This window comes from Hyaena hyaena, unplaced genomic scaffold, assembly GCF_003009895.1.
Source record: "Hyaena hyaena isolate Hyena2069 unplaced genomic scaffold, ASM300989v1 scaffold_103, whole genome shotgun sequence".
NCBI classification, from domain to species: Eukaryota; Metazoa; Chordata; class Mammalia; order Carnivora; family Hyaenidae; genus Hyaena; species Hyaena hyaena.
The window spans coordinates 313,127-331,662 of record NW_024080735.1 but is presented as its reverse complement, the minus strand read 5'-3'; the positions used below and the strand labels follow the sequence as shown (position 1 = coordinate 331,662).

The 18,536-nt window shown below is 37.3% G+C and overlaps 1 protein-coding gene across 1 annotated transcript in view; it reads left to right on the top strand.

Moving 5' to 3' along the window:
• METTL11B (methyltransferase like 11B) overlaps positions 1-18,536 on the top strand; it is a 71,587-nt gene that overhangs the window by 5,335 nt on the left and 47,716 nt on the right. Inside the window, exon 3 of the mRNA XM_039235862.1 lies at positions 396-435. The gene's annotated coding sequence lies outside the window, so the exon portion shown is untranslated. The remainder of the gene's footprint in view (positions 1-395; positions 436-18,536) is intronic.

Genomic DNA, 18,536 nt, shown 5'->3' with positions numbered 1-18,536 from the left:
CCCAAGTTGATCGGAATGTTGCTTTGCTTATGTTCTCGGAAATGTGGAGCTTCGCGTATGTTTCTCATTACTGCTTGTGTTTGATTGCCCTAAGTAATTTTTTAAAATTAAATAAATCTGTATCAAAAATTGTCACTTTGCTTAAAGGAGCAAAATTAGCTTGCTCTGTGGGCTCAAAAAGCAAAGAAAGAAAGAAATGAAATATTTCTGCTCCTTTATGTGTATTTCCATAAATGAGAGTGGCATTAAGACATAGGAATACACTTGAGGTTCAAGGGATTTTAAATTGTTTTTAAACAAATCAAGCACAAAGTACCATTACTTATACAAAGAAATTTATTCAAACCAGAGCTTGTTAATGGAATGTGTTTTAAAATCATGTCTGTTTTAAATAGGTCTTCAGAACTGAAAAGTTACTGGGCCGGAGAATGAGAGGTAAGTACAGTGAGAGCTGATATAGTAACTATAAATTTGGTGGTGCATTGTTTCACCCCAGTCATACCAAGTCATACTTGGGCCTAAATGACTTCATAAATTTCTGGAAATGCGGTTCTTTGAATCTATTTCTATTTTACCTAACTACCTAGGGTCTCTCCCCAAATTCAGCTTGGTAATGCTGTGCCCCCTTTAAGAAAACAGGAAGAAAAAGCTATCTATCTATCTATCTATCTATCTAACTATCTAATCTGAACCTACATGGCTAAATCAAGTGTTTCAAGATCCAGATATCTGTTTCATGTTGCCTTCTGACTCTTAATTATTCCTTCAGTTCACTCTTTCATCCTATGTATATTAAACAGTGTTTTTTATATTAATCATATTTTTTATTTTCTGTATTTGATATCTTGGGTGGCTCGGGGACCCAGGATGGACTGCCCCTCCAGAGGTTATCTAGTTCCTAGAGATACCAAACATCTGGTCTATGAGCACACCTTTGATATACACACCAACCAGTCAGAGCTCATACCTCCAATCCTCTCCATTTTCAAATTTTCACACACCAGGCCAGTAGGCTCCCTGCCCTAACTCAGCCTTTGGCCAGGTACTAGACAACCAAGCACCAACCCTACCTACTGAGATTATTCAGAATATCCAGTCCTAAACTATGCAGTGCACCTACCCTGCTTCATTCATTCCTTCCCTCAAAAACCCAAATCAAGTCTCTCGCCCATAATTTTGCCTTTTTTCCTTCTGCCTCCTAACAGACCCAAGTGCTTCCTCATGTGGCTCTGCAAGCCATGAAAAGCCCCTTACTTTTGAGAAGTGTAGCTAATAAGCTGTGTTTTCAATAGCAGTCATCTTCAGGATCTGTCGGCCCCGCCATACCTGATTTAAACTAAACAAATCCTGGGTACATTTTCATACCCTTTGGCACCCACTCCTTTTGTAGACTCTAGGCCTCTCTCTAGCTGTTTTTGTTTCCTATTCCTAAAGAGTTTTCTAACTGTGGACCATGGCTACAGCTATTAGACACTTCTTTTTAGTGAAGGACTGTCTTGTAAAACTCATGTCTCAGAGAGGTTCCTTGAATTAGGGATGGTGAGGCATCAGCCTGCCCCTGGCTTTTGTGGTGAAGGTGTTCCATTCTGCCAGACATAGCCCAATTTCCACTGTTGCCTCAGGGGCGGCGTGGAGTTCAACTGTGATCCTCTTCTCCTGCTGTACCTGCCCAAGGCTCATCATCTCAAACCACAACTAGCCTCCTGTACTTCACTAAACCCAACCTCAGATCCCAGTTCTCTCCTAAAATATAAGAGCCTTCTGCCCAATTGTTCAGGCTTGTTTCTGCTCTTTCTTAGATATTTTCTCCACCATCTCCACCTGGCCATCTTTTTACTATCTAGTCAAAGTTGTACCAGTTCTTCAGTCTTCTGTGAAATCTCCAATAATGTCTTCTTCCTAGCATTTTACTATATTGAATTGAACATTTTATCATCTGTTGTCTTTTTCTGTTTCATGTACATTTTTCTTATCTAGTTGGATTACTAGCTTTTATTTTTTTACCTTTTTAAAATAAATTTAAATTTATATAAAAATAAAATTGTTTAATAAAAATATAAAATTTTTATAAAAATAAATTTAAAATTAAAAAAAATTTTTTAACTTTTTAAAAAATATATTTCTGAGAGAGAGAGACAATGTGAGAAGGGGAGGGTCAGAGAGAGAGGGAGACACAGAATCTGAAACAGGCTCCAGGCTCTGAGCTCAGATTACTAGCTTTTAAAATACTTGGAACTGTAAACAAAACAAAGCAAAACAAGAAAAACCTTGAAATTTGAACAGAGGACTTGAGCATATTATTTACAAGAAGTATGAGTCTCCTTGGATTTACATAACAAAATCCCACAGGCTGGGTGACTTAAACAGCAGACATTAATTTTCTCACAGTTCTAGAGGCTAGAAATCCCAGTCAAGGTCAAATAGGGTTGGTTCCTAATGAGGACACTCTTGTTGGCTTATTAACAACCACCTCTCACTGAATCCTTTTATGGCATTTCCAAGACGCTTTCATATGTAAAGAGAGAGAAAGACGGAGTTTCCTGGCACTGTTCTTCTAACGACATCAGTGTCACCAAGATTAGGGCCCTTCCCAATGACCTAACTTAATCTAATCACTTTCCTAGAGGCCCCAGCTCCAAATACAGATATACTGACGGCTGGTGCTTCAACATATGGGTTGTAAGGGGTAAAAAAATCAAGTGACTATGACCATACCTCTACATTTGAAAAGGAAGATAACACTCAGAATTTCTCCTGAAAGTCTACCAAAGGCTGAACCATGTGAAGTGTTCAGAATGTAAATTTTAAAAAAAGAACTTTATTCTGTGTATTTATCAAATTGATATAGCAGAACAAGAAGCAAATTTATGTCACTTGAGATTCTGGAGTTAACTTTTCTGGTTTTTAGTGTTAGACATTGGCTATTAGAAAGCCTTCACATTTTTGCAGCTGGTTCTTTCCATTGCTACTACACACAGGATGGAATAGTCTATGATGTCAAATTCCCTTTCTCTATAAAAGGACATTTTTAAGAATATTTCAAAAGGAATCATCTTGTTCATCATATGACCAATCTAGTATCACACTCCAGCATGAAAGTCCCAGAATTCTAGCTGAAATATGGAGAGGTCATTTACAATTACACATCACAGTTGTAGAGGCCAGCTTTGTTTTGTTTAGTTTTGTCTTTCCATTTGGAATTTGAGACTCTTTTTTAGTAAACTCCACCCTGTCCCTTCCAGGTCGTTTAGACTTTGTGTCTTAGACTCTTCCCAAAGAAACCCAAATTCCTTTTGGTGAGAATCAGGAAAAAATTCAATTCAAGTTAAAATTGCCTACCCAGGCCACTCCCTAGAATTTCAAGTTAGTCATTCAGTCCATCATGGTTCCTAAATTATGAATCCTTTGAAATAGTATTTCCTAGGTGCTGCCACCCATTATTATGAGAACTTCTTTTGATTTACCCCTAAATTTCACCTTGTTCTCACCTTCTTTTTGCTTTATTCCACATTGTCACCATGCCCCAAGAGAAACCTATATTCTCTTCTTTAACAATTCTCTCATATGAATTACTTTTCCCAGTTATTGGAATCACTTTTGATTCCTTCTACTTTCACATCCCTCACATGTAATTGATCACTGAATCATGATGATTCTCTCCCTTAAACACTTCTAAATTCGTTCATCCATTGAACCAGGATTTATTGAGAACTTTGTATGTGCCAGGCTATTGATGGTGAATGAGATTGGCTCAGTCCCCACTTTCATTTGTTTTATAGTCTAGTGGGCAATGAGTTTTCACTGCCTCAGAAAGTGCTGGGCTGAACTCACCATAGAGGGGATGTCAGGGCACAGAGAAAATAGCAAGTGCAAAAGAAGCAATGTCCATTAGTGAAATGGAACCAACGTCAGCGATTAAAACTGTCTTCTAAATGGTTCCCTCACCTCTAACTAATCTTCTATTTGCTGATAAACCTTTCTTTCTAAACACAGATCTTATTACATCCTTGTTTAGGAACTATAGGTAAATTTCCATTACAGAATAGTTACACTCATCATATCATATATAACCCTGTGTGGAATACTTCTAGCCATCCCACATTACTTGGGGAAGGGCCCAAATAAAAATACACTTTGAAATTCCATGAATTTCCTTCTTCCTCCTATATTTGTTCACCTGATGAACTCATTTTAGACTCAGCTTTAATGTCATCAGCTTCCTAACCCTTCAATTTCTCAAATAAAATCAACTGATATTTTTGTCTGATTTTGTAGCTGTTAAAAGCACATAATTTTCCTGTGACTGTCTCTGTCTAGACTATTTATTTTTTGAGCCATCAAAATATTTTATTTTTGTTTTTTACTAGCTCTGAAAATGGCACCAAACATATCAGAGGTGTTCAGTAAATACATCCTCAATTAAGCTCATAAAGAGTGAATTAAACTCTTTTCTCTCTTCATTAGGACCAATGCACTTGAGTCCTTTTTGTTTGAGTTTTCTCCTTCTCATTTTTAGAAATCATTTATTTCAAGAAATCTCTTTAATAAAGGTTGAACTACTTGTGGAGTGCACCGTCCATTTAATAGGAGAATGGTCAATCTTTAATAAAGTTGGGCTTAAAATAACATACATTTCCCTATGCAGATAATGGCATCCTGATACTGATTCTTTTTTTTTTTTTTAATAGTTTATTGTCAAGTTGGTTTCCATATAGCACCCAGTGCTCATCCCCACAAGTGCCCTCCTCCATGCCCATCACCCCCCTTCCCCTCTCCCCCACCCCCATCAGCCCTCAGTTTGTTCTTGGCATTCAAGAGTCTCTCATGGCTTGCCTCCCTCCCTCTCCCCCACTATTTTTCCCTTTCTTCTCCCCCACGGTCCTCCCTTAAGTTCCTCTTAATCCTCCTATATGTGCAAACATATGGTATCTGTCCTTCTCTGCCTGACTTATTTCGCTCAGCATAACACCCTCAAGTTCCATCCATGTTGCTACACATGGCCAGATTTCATTGTTTCTCATTGCCATGTAGTATTCCATTGTATAGATAAACCACATCTTCTTGATCCATTCGTCCGTTGATGGACACTTAGGCTCTTTCCATGTTTTGGCTATTGTTGAGAGTGCTGCTATGAACATTGGGGTCCATGTGTCCCTATGCATCAGCACTCCCATATCCCTTGGGTAAATTCCTAGCAGTGCTGTTGCTGGGTCACAGGGGAGTTCTGTGGTTAATTTTTTGAGGAATCTCCACACTATTTTCCAGAGGGGCTGCACCCGTTTACATTCCCACCAACAGTGTAGGAGGGTGCCCATTTCTCCACATCCTTGCCAGCATCTAGAGTCCTTTGATTTGCTCATTTTAGCCACTCTGACTGGCGTGAGGTAGTATCTCAGGGTTGTTTTGATTTGTATCTCCCTGATGAGAAGGGATGCTGAGCATCGTTTGATGTGTCTGTTTTCCATCTGGATCCTCTTTGGAGAAGTGTCTGTTCATATCTTCTGCCCATTAAATATAAAATAATATTGTCATTTAAGTTTTTCAATTGCTGCTTTTTAAAATTCTTTCCCCTGCTACTAATGTAATACACATTTAAATAAATAAATAAATACTTAAATAAATACATAAATAAATAAATAAGTGTAATGTTGGGCTTGATTCTGGAGAAGTTGTTGGCCAACAAATTTGCAGGTCAAAATGTAAGGATCACCATAATAAAACTTACATTATTGGCAAACAAAGAGTAATCTGAATTTGTCCATGTTTTAGGATCTCCTGCATTCAAACAACCTATCTAGGACTTTATAATACAGAAAAAAGCCCACCCTGCATATTGTTCTTTATACGAAGGATGCTGTTTTATAGGTGTGCATTTGCTTATGCTGTTTTCTCTACTTAGATTATTCCTTCCCACTCTCGTTATTTTAAAGAACAACTTTTTAAGAAGTAGCTTAGTATTGCTTCCTCCATGAACCATTGCCCAAGCCTCCTGACAGGGTTAAAGTAAGTATCCACAGAACCCTGTTTTATTTTTATCAGAGCACATTCTATATTATATTGGAATTATTTTTTAACATCTATTTTTCCAAATTAAGTGCAAACTCTTCAAAGAAAGGATTCATGCTTTATTAATTTAGTTTATTCCAGGGTTCCTGATACACAGTAGATACTCAGTAAATGTTTATTTACTTTATTGAAATTTGATGTTTGATATATTTTGTATACCAAGTGTATTTTCAGGACTGGGACCCATTCAGTGTCTTCATGGTTTTGTAGCAGGCCTCTTTCATGGTTAAGAATATGTGTCTTATAGGGGGCACCTGGGTAGCTCAGTTAGTTGAGTGCCTGACTCTTCATTTTGGCTCAGGTCATGATCTCACTGTTTGTGGGATCAAGCACTGCATCAGGCTCTATACTGACAGTGTGTAGCTCCTTGGGCTTCTCTCTCCCTCTCTCTCTGCCACTCTCTGTCTCTCTCTGCCACGCTCTCTGTCAAAATAAATAAATAAACTTAAAAAAAGAATATATCTTACAGTAATTAATATCAAGATGTTAAAGAGGAATATAACAAAAGAATGAATTGTATAATTTTAGGAACCAAGACACCTGATTAGGGAAAATCTACTTGGTGGATAGGAGACTTTCTAGTTCTTGTTAAATTATGCTAAGTAAGCCACTACTTCCTATTGCTCTTGCTGCTACTTTTAAGCAACTTTGGAACTCCACAGATCAATTAACTGTGAGTTCTTCCCACATGAGCAAACCTCCCAAATGACCAGACCCAATTTGGAGAAATTCTGGCTAAAAATAAGCAAAAAGTTCCTTTTAATTGAGCTAACCAAAATTTCTCTGATGTGTCCAGCAGGACATTTTGATTTACTGATCTCTTCAGTGTTTACTCTTTAGGATACTAGTTAATTACCACACATATTTCTGCACCAGCACTGCAAACTAAAAGCTCAGCATAGTAACTGAATTTGTGTACGTTATAAGCCATTTGAAGACTTTTCTAATCTGGCTTCTCATTACCTTCTCAGTCTACCTCACCACACATTCTTTATTTAAGTCATATAAGACTGTTTCTAAAACACCAAACACCGTGTATTTTCAGTACTCTGTAACTTAGCTCATATAGGTTGCTTTCCCTGGATTTCTCTTCCTTTACTTGTTATTCTCTAAAATTCTGACTCGTCTTTCAGAGCCACTCACTCATCCTAGGGAAATATGTACTGATTCTCAACATAAAATGAATTGCTCCTTCTTCTCCCTTAGCACTTTTATCGAGATTATAGAATTTATTACAGTGTTATAGCTGGATGCAATCTTGTCTGTACCACACACTATGAATTATTTGAGATAAAGGGTTTTATCTTCCACATACTTGTTTTTTTTTTCCTTCTCAGCCTATTTCACTTCCTAGAAACCCAGAGCAGTTCACCTCAATGGAGGCTTATAGTAAGAAGTAATATCAGTAAATCAATGACACTAATCCTGGACACTAAAGCCAGGTTATGTATTTAGAATAAATATTACTTTTGAGCTTTAGCATTACATTAGCCCTGGTTTTTTGTTTATGTTAATGGCATTAGCAAAGTGTATATATTATTATAACCATAGAAAGATGCCGATCATCCAAGCCAGAGTCTCAACGGCAATAGAGAAAATTCAGGTATTAAATGACTAGTTGATTGACTGGCCTAAGGATTCCTTAACCTCTGAAAGCAAATGATACCTGTATTTATTGCTAGCCTATGCAGAAACTTATAGGCAAAATAGATGCTGACCATGGTGCTGAAGAGTTAAATTGCATACAATGATCTCAGCCATATGGTCTTACACAATATAAAATTAAATCAGTGCTAGTCTAGTGCAATTTTAATTTATTTCAGACATTATGTTTTAACATGTGCCAATAGGTAATGCTATCAATGCCCACAACACTTATCATTTCTAGCTAGTGTTTCTAATCACAGAGTAGATTGAAGTTAATCATTTCTGAATCTTCCCATTTTTGTTCAGGGACTTAAAATGTGAGTGTAGTTATCCATCACTCTTATCACAACTCATCATGGAAGTACTGTAGATGACTTCATAAAATTAAGGCTTTGTCAATAAAATCATGATACATGTACCAGTAAGCATGAGAGGCAGGGAACCTCATTGAACAAAATCAGATTTACTGTGTACATTGATATTCATCCTCAGATCTACTTATTGGATAACTTTTAACTTTCAGACATAGTTTTAATACTTATAGTAAGAAGTGAGAAAAGCTGCTTAGAGTAGGAAAATTCTGAGTTAAGTGGACCTGATGTTATTAATTTTGAGATACATTTTTTTTCTATTTGTTAGCTTTACTTGTGGATGAATATTTTTATATGTGCACATAGCTTAGGCCTAAATGGAACTGCAATGTGGAAGTATTGAATGTCACTATATATATATATTTCTTCCAAATTCTGTTTAGGTGAAAATCATTGGATAATAGTATCTGAATATAGTAGAGAGGAAATAAAAGAACATATCTTTCAAACACTGTTGCCAAAACATTTTAAAGGAGACCATATAAAGCCATATTTTAAGGTTTTTTTGTTCTGTTCTTTTCTCTTACTTATCTCACCTGATTGCTGAAGGAATGTATTGAGATAATGAATATAAACACATTTTATGAACTAAAACTTTCTATGCAATGGAAGATTTTGTTATCACTATTTCAAATTGGGTCTGGATTCTAAGGCTTTTCACCTTTTATGCTACTCTTGAACTAGAATACAGAAACCCTGGATAGTAAGTGAAGACCTTCTTAGGGGTAAAATGCCTGAAAAAAATTTAAAGGAATACATAACCAGACCTTTGATTTTGACATATATTTTTTCTCAAAATTGATCTGCCTGACAAAGCACCTGTCTTGGAATAGGTGCTTACCTTCTTTTTTCACTGTTGTTTTTTTCCTCATTTCCCAATCTAGATATCCTATTCAGCATAATATTATGATTCAGCTTTTTCTGGGGTAAAAATATCTCTATGACTCCAATCAATAGAATTATTTGAAATATTAATATAATATTGAGTAAATAGTTTCTCCTGAGTAACGGCTTCATCTGCAAAAAAAATTTCCACTTTTTTGCTCACAACAAAATAGAGGGAAGATAAAGTAAAAAAATTAGCTAATATCTAATTAAAATAGTTTGATAATAGGTCATATAGGATTTTTTATTTATATAATAAGTATAAATAAATATATAGATATAGTGTAATAAAACTTGCATTCCCATAGCATGAGAACTGTTTCTCAATGTCTACACCTATTAAAAGAAATTGTAATAGAATTTATGATCAGCCCTGTTTCATTTTAGTTGTAAATTATTTATCTACAGATATATTAAGTAATTGAAATGAAGTTCAATCTATCTTATTAAAAGATGGCTTTCCTATAAAAATTTCATTTTATTTAAAAATTATTTACTGAATCTGAGCAATACTTATGTTTTGACTTCTTAAATTTGCAATGCCTAGGATATTTTGGTATTTTTCTCTATCCATACTCAGTTCTTTTTCATTTACTCTACCTTCTGGGCTTTAAATTCTATTTGTATGCTGATAACTCCCAAATTTATATCTCTAACATCCCTTATGAAGTCCAGAATTATGAACTCAACTACTTCCTCAACATCTCCACTTATATATCTGACATCTTAAAGTCCTGAAGGTTTTGGCAAAACTTGCTCTACTCACAGTCTTTTCCATCAGGTGTGGGATACTTCATCCCCCCAGTAGTTTGGACCCCAAACTTTTAATTTATCCTTGATTCTTTATTTTACATCTTGCATCCACTCTGTTGAGAAACTCTATTAGCTTTACCTTCAAACTATATCTGGAATCTGATGACCTTTCACTGCTCCATTGCTAACAACTTGGGTTGAATCTTAATGATATCTGAGTTAATATAGTAGTTTCCTAACTGGTAGCCCGAGTTCACACTTGTCACCTTATAGTCTATTTTCAGTCAGCAGTCAGATCATCTTGTTAAAATAGTTGTATTATGCAATTCCTCTCATAATCTTGAAAAGGTAACTGTGGTAGTTAATTTTATGTGTCAAATTGCGTGGGCCACAGTGCTCAGATATTTGGTCAAAAATTATTCTAGATACTTCTGTGAAGGGGTTTTTCAATGACCTTAACTTTAAACTAATGGACTTTGAGTAAAGAAGGTTGCTCTCCATTATGTGGGCCCTTCTCATCAATCAGTTGAAGGCCTAAATAGAAAAGACTGACCTCTGCCAGCAAATAGCCTTTGGATTGAAACTGCAACACTGACTTTTCCCTGTGTTTCCAACCTTCCTGCCAACCCTGCAGATTTTAGATTTTCCAGTTTCCATAACTGAATGAGCCAATTGCTTAAAATCAGTATCTATCTATCTATCTATCTATCTATCTATCCATCTATCTACCTATCTTACAATCCTATTAGTTTTGTTTCACTGGGGAATCCTGACTAATAAAGTAACATTTTATAAGATTTTCATTTTTTATGATATGGATATCCAGTTATTCCAGAACCATTTGTTGATGAAATTTTCCTTTCCCGAATGAATTGTTTTGGTGCACTTGTAAAAATCACTGGACTACACATGTGTGGGTCTATTTTAGGACTCCATTCTATTCTATTCTCTATCATTTTGCCACTATCTCACTTCCTTGATTACTGTAGCTTTAAAAAGTTGCCATATATATTGCAATATATGTGTATTCTTTTTTAATTACTGTAAAAAGTTGCTATACATATATATATTCTTTTTAATTACTATTTTATTTCTTTTTAATTCCAGCATAGTTAATATCCCATGCTATAGTAATTTCAGGTGTACAGTATAGTGATTCAACAATTCCATACATCACCCAATGCTCAGTACAAGTGCACTCCTTATCCCCATTGTTTATTTCCTAAATGTGAGACCTAAAACCGTAAATATCATTGAAATAGCACAGGCAGTAATTTCTTTGACATCAACCATATGAACATTTTTCTGGATATGTCTCCTGAGGCAAGGGAAATAAAAGCAAAAATAAATTATTGGGACTGAATCAAAATTAAAAGCTTCTGCAGAGGAAAACAAACAGTCAACAAAAAAGGCAACCTACTGAATGGGAGAAGATATTTGCAAATGACATATCTAATAAAGGTTAGTATCCAAAATATATAAAGAAATACAACTCAACACCCCCAAAATAAATAATCCAATTAAAACGTGGGAAAGAGAAATGAACAGACATTTCTTCAAAGAAGACACCCAGATGGCCAACAGACACGTGAAAAGATGCTCAACATCACTCATCATCAGAGAAATGCAAATAAAAGCTACAATGAGATATCACTTCAGACCTGTCAGAATGGCTAAAATAAAAACATAGGAAATAAGTGTTGGCAAGGATATAGAGAAAAAGAAACCCTCTTGTACCGTTGGGAAAGAAAAGTTTTGAAACTGAGTATTATGAGTTTTGTTTTCAAGACTGTTTTGACTATTCTAATGTCCTTTGATTTTCATATACAGATTATAATCAGTTTATCTGTCTGTCTATCTGTCTATCTATCTATCACCTTCTGGGATTTTTTGAAGTTTATTTATTTATTTTTGAGAGAGAGAGAGAGAGAACAAGATCATGGAAAGGGCAGAGAGAGAGGGAGAGAGCGAGAATCCCAAAGTGTCTCTGCACTGTCAGCACAGAGCCTGATCATGGGAGATCATGACCTGATCTGGAAACCATGATCATGACCTGAGCCAGAAACCAAGAGCCAGATGCTTAACTGACTGAGCCACCCAGGCAACCCACCTTCTGGGATTTTGAGTGGAATTTCATTGAACCTAAATCAATATGGTGATGATGGCATGGATTGACAAATTCCCTATGTTTGGTATGTCTTCATTTAGGCCCACTTTAATTTCTTTCAGCAGTGTTTTATACTTTTTAGAAAAGAAGGTTTATACATCTTTGATAAATTTATTCCTAACATTTTAATGTTTCTTGATGCTATTGTAAATAGTACTGTTCAAAATATTTTTCTAATTATCCATTGCTACTACATAGAAATGCAGTTGATTTTATATATTGACTTTGTATCATGCAAAATTGTTAAAATCACTTATAATTCTAGTAGTTTTCGTATAAATACCTTTTTCTTTCTTCTTCTTCTTCTTTTTTTTTATAAGTAGGCTTCATACCCAGTGCAGAGTCCAACGTGGGGCTCAAGCTCATAACCCTGAGATCAAGACTTGAGCTGAGATCAAGAGTCAGATGCTCAACCAAATGAGCCACCCAGGTGCCTCTAGGTACCTTAGGAGTTTTTATGTATGTAGTCGTGTCATTTGAAGGTACAATTTTTCATTTTTCCATTTTAATTATTTTTTTCTTTTGTTTTATTGTACTAGCTAGATCTTTTGTGCTTAGAGTTGACTTCTTTATTTTGTCATGGGGGAAAAGCATTCACTATTTCACTATTAGGCATAATATTAATAGCAAGGTTTTTGTATATGTCATTTATAAGGTTGCAAATGTTTTCTTCTGTAATTACATTGATAAAATTTTTTAAATGTTTATTTATTTATTTTTTGAAAGGTAGAACAGGGAGGAGTAGAGAGAGGAGACAGAGAATCCCAAACAGGCTCTGTGTTGTCAGCACAAAGCCTGACTGGGGTTTGAAATCAGGAATGGTGAGATCATGGCCTGAGCCTAAATCAAGCGTTGAACGCCCTGAAAAAAATGTTTTTATCATAAATGTGGGAAATCTGCATCTGCATCTACTAAAACAACCATAATCCTTTCCTTCCTTAATTTGTTGATGCAGAGATTTATACTGAGTGTTTTTCAAGTGTTAAATAAACTTTGTATTCTGTTGCTAAATCCCATTTGTCATGGTGTATTATCCTTTTTATGTATTGCTGGATCTAGTTTGCTAATGTTTGCTAAGGAATTCTTCATCTGTGTTCATAAGGTATATTGGTCCGCAGTTTTTTTTTTGTTTTTCTTTCCTTTGATTTTCGTATCAGGGTAATACATTCTCATAAAACCAGCTGCTACGTGTCCCCTCCTCCTCCTTTTTTAAACTGTTTGTACAATATTCATAGTATTTCTTTTTTAAATGTTTTATAGAATTCACCAATATATCCTTTTGGGTTTGTTCAATGATTCTATTCTCTGCTATTTCTAATTTGCTGATAAACTTATTGAGAGTATTATCTATCCTCAGTATTACATTTTTTTCATTTCTAGACTTCCAATTTGAATATTTCATATAATCTTTTTGCTATAATTCCCCATCTCTTCATGTAGGTTGTCCATTTTTCCATTAGATTTTAAAAACATTTTAAAAACATAATTATTTTAAAGTCCCTGTCTGGTAATTCCAACATCTGGGCCATCTCTCAGTTTGTTCCATTTTATAATTCCATGATGGGTCCTATTTTCTTGTTTTTGACAGTCTTGAATTGTTGATTGAATGCAGGATGCTGAGTAGAAGTATCCTATGTAATGAGGTAAATAACATTTATTCTCTGAATAGGGTGTTTCTCTTTTTCTGTGAGGTCATTAATTACTGAATGAAGTTAACATAGTCTAATTGAACTGGGTCTGGATCTAATGGTTGCTTTAAGTATGTTCAGGGCACCATGGGCTTTTATTTTCCCCATGTTGGGCTGTTGCTCTCTTGTACTCACTATAAATCCTGGAGTGTCAGACATGTATCTCAATTCTCCTTCTCTGGGCTCAGAATTTAGCGGGCCTACATATCTGTGCCAAAAGGTGGGTCTCTTTCAATGCTCCTTCCTCTTCTCCAGAATTAGACTGCTATTGTCTCCAACTTGTCAGTACCCAGGATGCAGGAAGGCTTTCTCAGTTCTGCTGCTTACTCCTTGGATTTGGGGAGACTTGTGTTCTTGTGTCTTCAGATTGGGATCTCTCTCAATGCTCCTTTTCTTCCTTCAGCATCGGACTGCTGTTGCCTAGTGCTTGGTGCAAGGCTTGAATGTATGTGGGAGAACACAGGGGAGGTTGAGGTGATTCCATCTTGTTTTCTGCCTCTGCCCTTGGACTTAAGCAGCCCTTACTTGCAAAAGCCTCAGAGAGAATCTCTTTCGAGTCTCGTTTTTCTTCTCCAGTGGCAGACAGGCACTACCTTATACTCAGTGCAAGGTCCAGAGCACAGAGAGTCTTTGCTCACTTTTCCCACTCTGTCCTTAGGTTTAGGCATGCCCTGCATACTTATGACTAAGCAGATGACTTTCTATCCTCCTATCTTGCTCTCAATCTTTTCATGACCTCTCAGAGAACACTATGAAAAGAGTGGATGTACAGACCCTCCTTGTGTCCAGAACTCTCAAGATCCTATAATGCCATGCCAGCCCACATGTGGCCTTTTAACATTTAAAAATTTAACTGTTTTTGTCTTACTCATGGCTGTGGTAGCTTCCTTCCCATCCTGCTGCTCTGTCAAAGGGGAAAACAGCCGCGTCTCTCTTGAGAGGAGCTTGCCACTCATCTGAGTCTAGGTTACCTTATGATATCTGACCAAAGTCTTTGCCTAGTTAACTCATATTATCACTTATATTTGAGCTCAACTTCCATTTCTTAAGTGAGAGTTGTTATGTTCTAAACCATAAAAATGCCCTTGGTTTTCCTTCCCACCGGTTTTTGCTCCCCTTCCCTGTTTATAATAGCTATCATACTTTCACTTCTAAAATGTCTCTGGCTTTCTTGAAGACAGATATTTATGCCTGAATTAACTCACTGTCATATACCCCAGACTGTACTATAGAGCCTTGGATTAGTAGGCACTCAAGAAAATAACTGTTGAGTGGAATTGAAATTCTCACTTGATTTCTTGGGAGATATTTTGGGTTCTCGGCTGAATGATAAAGGAAGGGAGATCACTTCTTTTTGCATTTGAACGGTACCATCTAAACCCTAGTCATTCCTCTGACAGTTTGAATTCTCCTCTCCTTCCATTCCTAGTGTTGATGGGAATGTCATATGTCTTTGAAGTTATGATCGTGGTCTCTGGCCTTATATAATCTGTTTTGTGTCCCATCTCCTCAACTAGTAGATGAATGACCTTGGGCAAATTACGTAATCTCTCAGAATCTCACTTTCCTTATTCATTAAATATCTATCTCACTGAGTTGGTGCAAAAATTAACTAAATTAGTGTGTACTAAGGCCCAGAACCTAGTATATATTAAATATGAGGTAGGCATTGTTTTCACTACTTTTTGATACCTTCCTTGTTGTTTTTCCAAGAGAGGGAGAGAGTTACTCTCCTTAAAAGGACTTTCTAAGAAGGAACAAGCAATTACACATATTTCCATCCTTTAGACCTGGTATATTATTAAATTGCCTCTTGTTCATCCCAGGAGCACATTTCAATTTCTTTATTGCCAGTATCTGATCTAGCCTATCCAGTCTTCTGGTTTAAATGCATATATGTGGTTTAGCCACCGCCACTTTTTTTTTTTTTAATTTATTTCTAGGAGAGAGAGACAGCGTGAGCAGGGGAGGGTCAGAGAGAGAGGGAGACACAGACTCTGAAACAGGCTCCAGGCTCTGAGCTGGCAGTCAGCACAGAGCCCGACGCAGGGCTCGAACCCACGAACCGCGAGATCATGCCCTAAGTGAAAGTCGGATGCTTAACCGACTAAGCCACCCAGGTGCCCCTAGCCACCACCACTTTTAAGCAGAAGCCAACCAATACTGGCACAGTAACAATACTGTCAGGAGAAAAGGTTTGGACCGTATGGCAGTGTTAATCAGAAATTGTATCATGAGTACTAAACCAAATCTTTAATCAGCTGTGACAGCCAAGATCAAGATTGGGTGACCAGGTTGGCCAGAGAAACAGACTAGCATGAAGGACATAACAGATGCAGCAAACTTCAAGAAGATCAAGAATGCAGAGAATTAACATCAAGTTTCTGGGCCACGGTTAGGAACATTAGCAATAAGCGTCAGATGGTTAAGGCAAGAAGAGGACTATGGAAATATCAGAAAACAGGACAACTGAGGTCGATTTTTAAGCCCAGGTCAGGAACTCCTTAGGTCAGCCTCAGGGAGGATGAAAAAGTCACTGATTCAGTTTCCCATCAAGGACTGCATAGTATCAAGGAGGTAGGTCATCAGTAAGATGAAGAATGCCTCAGAGTCTTAAATACTTGGCTACACCCAGAAGTAGTGCTGTCTGCCCCTTATCCTGCCTTGTTTCTAACCTGCTTTTTCCCCTGAAGCTTCATGGAAAAGGGATAGAAGTAAGGCCATCAAGTGCCTGTCTTACTTTGCTAATCTCCTCCCCAACCCTAAGTATCTTTGTTTCATTGGTGAAACGTAGAGCACCCCATATAGTCTTTAAATTGTTGTACCATCTCAGTGGTGCCCTGGGTGCTCTAACTCTTAATTTCAGCTCAGATCATGATCTCACGGTTTGTGAGATTGAGCCCCCGTTGGGGCTCTGTGCTGACAATGTGGATTCACTACTTGGGATTTTTCTGTCTCTCCTCTCTCTTTGCCCGTCCCCTGCTCACTCTCTAGCTCTCAAAATAAATAAACATTAAATCAATTAAATTGCTTGCACCATCTTAGACCCTAGGAGTCAATATATTCTAATGGTAGAGATAAAAGCATTCACCAAAGGTCCATTAGTTTTCTGCCCCAAACCACCCACCCTCTTCTGAGTAATACTTTCTAGAGGCAACTCTTAGCTGTTTCTTCTGCACTTCCTAGCTTAACTCTAAAAAATATGCTTCTATCACCACTTCTTGCTATTTTTCAGCTTTGGAGATTACCTGTTGTCATCCTTGTGGTGGACAGTGAAGGTTCAAATTTCTCACACCCCTGTGCCTTATCCACTTTACTTTTTTTTTCAAGGTGTAAACTTTGAACTGCAACGTTTTTGTTAAATTCATATTCACTACCTGTAATGTTATAATTGTATAATTACATTCATAGCATGCCATGTAATTATTATTTAAATTTTTATTCTTTTATCATTTTTAGCTTTCTCTGGAATCAATAAATCCCTCCTTTTTTTAAGTTTCTTAAGGGTTCTACCTACCTATCACACATTCTGCCTTACACTTCTTTTTAAACGTTTATTTGTTTTTGAGAGAGAGAGTACAAGTCAGGGAGGGGCAGAGAGAGATGGGGACACAGAACCCAAAGGAGATTCCAGGCTCTGAGCTGTCAGCACAGAGCCCAAGGCAGGGCTCCAACTCACTGACTGCAAGATCATGACCTGAGCCGAAGTCAGACACTGAACTGGCTGAGCCACAAAGGCATTCCACAGTCTTACACTACTACTACTACTTCTTCTTCTTCTTCTTTTCCTTCTTCTTCTTCTTCTTCTTCTTCTTTAAAAATAGTTTATTGTCAAGTTGGTTTCCATATAATACCCAGTGCTCATCCCCACAAGTGCCCTCCCCCATGCCCATCACTCCCCTGCCCTTAGTCCCCAACCCCACAGCTCTCAGTTTGTTCTCTCCATTGAAGAGTCTCTCATTGCTGGCCTCCCTCCCTCTCCCCCACTATTTTTCCCTTTCTTCTCCCCCACAGCCCTCCCTTAAGTTCCTCTCAATCCTCCTATATGTGCAAACACATGGTATCTGTCCTTCTCTGCCTGACTTATTTCGCTCAGCATAACACCCTCAAATTCCGACCATGTAGCTACACATGGCCAAATTTCATTCTTTCTCATTGCCATGTAGTATTCCATTATGTAGATGAACCATATCTTCTTGATCCATTCATCCATTGATGGACACTTAGGCTCTTTCCATGTTTTGGCTATTGTTGAGAGTGCTGCTATGAACATTGGGGTCCATGTGTCCCTGTGCATCAGCACTCCTGTATCCCTTGGGTAAATTCCTAGCAGTGCTGTTGCTGGGTCACAGGGGAGTTCTATGGTTAATTTTTTGAGGAACCTCCACACTGTTTTCCAGAGGGGCTGCACCAGTTTACATTCCCACCAACAGTGTAGGAGGGTGCCCGTTTCTCCACATCCTCACCAGCATTTAGAGTCCTCTTATTTGCTCATTTTAGCCACCCTGACCGGCATGAGGTGTTTACTCAGTGTGGTTTTGATTTGATTTTCCCTGATGAGTGACGTTGACATCATTTCATGTGTCTGTTGGCCATCTGGATGTCCTCTTTGGAGAAGTGTCTGTTCATGTCTTCTGCCCATTTCTTCACTGGATTATTTGTTTTTCGGATGTGGAGTTTGGTGAGTTCCTTATAGATTTTGGATACTAGCCCTTTATTTGATATGTCATTTGCAACTATCTTTTCCCATTCCGTTGGTTGCCTGTTAGTTTTATGGATTGTTTCCTTTGCTGTGCAGAAGCTTTTAATCTTGATGAGGTCCCAGGAGATCATTTTTGCTCTTGATTCCCTTGCCTTTGGGGATGTGTCAAGTAAGAAGTTGCTGCGGTGGAGATCAAGGAGGTTTCCTGCTTTCTTCTCTAGGGTTTTGATGGTTTCCTGTCTCACATTCAGGTCCTT